The 5,055-nt window shown below is 43.7% G+C and overlaps 1 pseudogene; it reads left to right on the forward strand.

The window, feature by feature from the left end:
• Nucleotides 1-657: 657 nt before the first annotated feature.
• Nucleotides 658-4,507, forward strand: LOC127769053 (plant UBX domain-containing protein 2-like; annotated as a pseudogene).
• Nucleotides 4,508-5,055: the final 548 nt, after the last annotated feature.

Raw genomic sequence — 5,055 nt, forward strand, 5'->3', positions numbered from 1 at the left:
AAATCTAACTTGAAAGTTCAAATTTCAAGTTGAAAAATTTTTAAAAATTGAGTTTAGAGTTTCATATTTTAAGTTGAAAGTTTTAAATTTTACGTGAAAGTTTTTTTTCATGTATAGATTTATTTTCAATCTACTAATAAAAAAATTCTGAAAAAAGAAAATATTTCCTTAATTATCATCATTATCCTAAACTAATCAAGTTAGTTACGGGAGCGTATCCTATGCACACAGGTCCTCACATGTACACACCGTGTACACCAACTAAAAATTATCACAAAAAATTCTAGGAAAATTCATACATATACTTTCAATAGTATTACATCTACGTGCAAAGTCGCATCTTCAAATTCATTCTACATAGAGAATAACAAAAAAGATAAAATTCTGACAAAATTGCAACCTTAAAACTGTCAGATTTTTTGTTTTTTTTGTTACGGCTAAAATATAATGAATTTGACGTTAAGATTTTAACCCTAGGTGTAATACAATTGAAAGTATGTGTATGATTTTTTCTAGATTTTTTGGTGATATTTTTTAGTTGGTGTGCACGTGTGTACACGTGAGGGCCTGTGTGCATAGGATATGTTGCCGTTAGTTACATTCTCCTAAACTTAATCGGTTAGTTACGTTCTCCGAATCGGTTAGCTTTCTCGCCTTTTCCGCCCTCCCCGCGAGACTTTTCTCCCTCGTTTGCTTCGCCTCGGCCCCTTCCCCGCCCTCCTCCTCCTCCTCCTCCGCCGCCGCCGCCGCCGAGGTCTACCCTCCGCTGACCACGATGATGAAGGACAAGATGAAGGATCTCACGAGGAAGGTCACCTCCGCCTCCTCCTCCTCCTCATCCTCCTCCTCCAAGGGCACCGCCCACATCCTCGGCTCCGGCCCCGACCTCTCCTCCTCCCGCACCTCAAACCCTAGCCCTAGTCGCCCCGCTGCCCCCCAGGCGAGAGGCCGCCGTCCTCCGGCTCCGGCTCATCTCCACCTCCTCCCGCCGCGCCAGCGCCACCACCGACCCTCCCGCGTCGGGGGAGGGGAACGACGACGCCGCCGTCGCGTGCCCCAGCTGCGCAGAGCCGTTCCCCTTCGAGCTGGCGGTGTCTGACCACCTCGACGGCTGCCTCGCGGCGGCAGGGGGAGCCCGGCCCCGCTCAGCCGCGTACCTGGCCGGCTGGCCGGCGATGCCCCCGCGTCCGCTGTGGAGGTGGTGAAGAGGCTGCTCGGGAACCTGCTCTCCGATCCCCGGAACGACAAGCACAGGAAGGTCAGGCTCGGGAACCCGAGGATCAAGGAGGCCGTGGCGGACAGGGAGTGCGGGGTGGATCTCCTCGAGGCCGTGGGGTTCAGGGTCGCCGACAAGGGCGGGGAGCTCTTCGCCGTCATGGACGAGGTGCCCGGAGACGCGAGGCTCGGCTGGATCAGGCAAGCCGTGCTCCTGCTCCAGAGGGCCCGGCCTTCGACGCCGCCGCCGAAGCAGGCAGATGCCAAGGGGACTCGCCCGGATGGAGTTGGCGAACAGCAGGGGGTTAAGAGGCCGGTTGATCACCAGGTGAGGCATGTGATTCATCAATTGCTTGTTTCAGTTACTAGTAAGATTATGTGCCAATCAAATCAATTCAACCGCGTTTGGCTGCTCCTGATTTGCCTGTTGTATGATTTTTTGAACATACTCGTGCCAAATTCTGTTTCGGCAAGTACATGGTTGGGCTAAAATTAATTGGTACTAGTAGCTTGAATAGTTGAATGTATCATACATACAAATTGAGACATATGTTTTGTACTAATATCTCATGGGAGTAGAAGGGTAGTGCTCCATCCGGTCAGTATTACTTGTCGTTTCCGACAAGAAAATACTACTAAACGGGCGCAAGTCAATTCCACACTCTGAAACGTCATATATATCCATCCGTAGAATCAGTTATGAATAAATAGTTCTTGATGCCTGGTTACATCTTAGTAACCGTCAGCATTAATAGATTTTCTTTTACTCAACATGTTGCCTCTAGTAATTAATGTGAGATCGCTTTCGTGGTAGTGCCATCATGTGTTGAAGAGTAAATATTACTCAGTATAACTCAAGTTTTAAGTTTATAAGACTATCTGCGCATTAATGCGTTCTATTCTTTCTATCTATTTTCGCGAAACGGTGGCTTATTGAAATGCTATTTCAACCACAGATTCGGGTGTTCTTCTCTGTTGCTGCAAGTTCTGTTGCAGAAAATGATCTACCAGATTATTTCTATAGCCTTAGTAATGAGGAGATAAGGAATGAGGCAAAGATGAGGAGGGGGAGGCTAGAACAATCTTGGTTGCTGATTCCAAAGTCATATAAGGAGAAGTAGGCACTGGCTGCCCGACAGAAGTATAAACAAGCTCTGATTCGAATTCCGTTTCCTGATGGAGTAATTCTACAGGGTGTGTTCCTTCCCACAGAGCCCATTAGTTCCCTATATGAGGTATCTTAACTCCCTTGCCTTATCTTCAACGCGTTTTCTCATTTTGGTTTGCTTAGTACCTTCTTTGACCCTGTCAATTCAGCATATATTGATGGCTTAATCTTTGGTATCATTGAAGCAAATCTTGGCACGTACACTTAGCATCTACTTTTCAACTTTTACTATTTATTAGTTGCAATTGCCATGCTCAATTAAAGAGTAGTTAACCTGGTAGCATTTGTAGAACTGGCCTACCAATGAAAGCAGTGCATGAGTCATGATAAGTCTAAAGTATCAATTGTTTGAGTTCAGACTTCAGAGGGGATATCCAGTAGATACACAGAATTTGTTCTTTTTATCTTGGATTGCTCTTATCCTCAAGAGTAACACGTGACAAAATACAGGATTAAGTGTTAGTCTTGTCTCAAAACGATTTTCCCTGGTAGAAGATAGTTATGAAGTTAGACGGTGTCCTGGTTTTAACCCTGAACACTACATAATCTATTCACACAAGATCTCGAGATTTTTTTTTCTGACAATTGAGCCCATCATATTCAGAGTACAGATAAATGGCTAAGATAAGTTCACTGACCTTATTGTTTCCACTGTTCCACAAGCCCCAGCGCTATAGATGTCCTTAATGCTGCTGTGAAAATGAACAGAATACATGGGTGCCAATTAAACATCACCTAATAACACATTGGCTAGCCTCCAAGTCATGTATCGACAGTGGATTCACATGCCATTGGATGGATCTCTGTGTGTATTTGTCAGTGCTTGTCTTGGCATAGAAACAAGTCTTTCCTCGCGCAAATGCTCCTGATGCATGACGCTCAGCACTGTACTTCTTAATCCTTATTAGCAGTATTACAGCTTCAGGGTTGATACGAGTAACCTTCAGCGGTATTAGCACACGACTGTATAAGGTACAGTACAATATACTGAATGGATAGCCTCATTATACATGTTTATTCTAGCTATCAATTTCCATTGTGCATCTCGCATATAGCATTTCTTTATTTGTTCATGTGCTTTATCTGTGTTTTTTTATTACTTGTGCTACTCATTTTTTTTTTCTCTCCACAGTCCTAAAGTGGTATCCATGCCATTTACTGGTTTTGTGGCACTTGGCTTATTTGTTATCTTCGTAATGTAGTTTGCCGCATCTGCTTTGAAGCAGCCAAGTTTGGAATTCGATCTTATCTGTCCAGCTGGTCCTAGGACACGCGTCACACCTTTTCCACAACCAGGGGAGCGGGCACACACACTGCTGGATGAAGACCTAGTCCCTTCTGCTCGGCTTACCTTCAAGCCTAAATAGACTGATTCGGTTGTGTTCACTGGTCTGTTGGACGAGCTTCTTGAGGCCAGCGAGCCGTTTACATCTGCATCCTCATGAACTGTGAATACTGCCGGCAATTATTTTGTGGCTGCTGACTTCCATTGTGTAAAACAGATATCCGAATGCTCTGTTACATGGCTGTAATTTGACACAGGGCTATTGAAGGCTGGATACCTGATATGTGATACTTGTAATTGCTTGGCAATTGCCAAATGCCAAACCATACGGTAGAAGAGGCCAGCAATTCATCAGGCCTAGGTCTACATTCTTCTGTAACTTGTGCGATGAGTAGGATCTGCTATGTACAAAAACAACAGATGGAAACCCTCTCTTAGTTTCATGTTCGCTGTTGTGATTCTCAATATAGCTACTCCTATCAAATCAATATACTGTTCTGGCAATATAGCTACTCCTGTCAAATCAATATACTGTTCTGGTCTGACATATATCTGCATGTATTTTGTTGGAATATCCTGTGTTGTTTCAAGATTGAATCGTTTCCATACTCTGCTCGTGTAGTCATGTGCTGGTGTGAACACACTGGCTGCTATTTTGCAGTTTATACAGGATTATAGTTTTATTTTCAGACGTGGGTTTGTAGTGTAGGCGTGCTCTAAACAGCTAACAAAGTTATGGACTATTCGCCTCAAAACTCAGTGCCTCACTTCTCTGCATATTAGTTTACCCCTGATATCCTGATATCCTAAGGAGTATCTCCGTTGTTTCTTGCTGCCAAATGGGAGAACAAAAAACATCTTGTCTTTTCTCTACAACAACAACAACACAAGCAAATGCTGTCTCAATAGAGAGTAGCTTACCAATGTTGCATGTGTTTCCCCTTCTCTGGTTATCGCTTAAAAAGTTGTTGGGATGACCAACCCTGCAAGGAATCCTCCATGTGTTCTCTGTACTGTAAAGTAAACAGACATGGAGTTCTGGAAAATAAAGGGACGAAAAGAAGTGCTGCAACTTCATTGCACAGTGCTATCGTGAATGATCTGTGCAACACACTTGCAAGCTAAGCACCAAATCAAACAACCATCACATATGACAAAGGGAAAATCAGACAATTACTTAATTAGATGATTTTCCCTATATCAGTTAATTAAGTAATTAATTACTAACTAATTAATTACTTAATCAAATCAAACATCAAGTAAGTCTCGTAGCATTTTCTCGTCAAGCAGGAAGGAAAATTATTCAGAGACAGTATCCGAGCCATCTAATGCCTGAAATCGCACCACTGTGCCGTGGTCTAAGGGCGAATATTTATGGGGATTAATT

Source organism: Oryza glaberrima, chromosome 3 (genome assembly GCF_000147395.1).
Source record: "Oryza glaberrima chromosome 3, OglaRS2, whole genome shotgun sequence".
Lineage (NCBI taxonomy): Eukaryota > Viridiplantae > Streptophyta > Magnoliopsida > Poales > Poaceae > Oryza > Oryza glaberrima.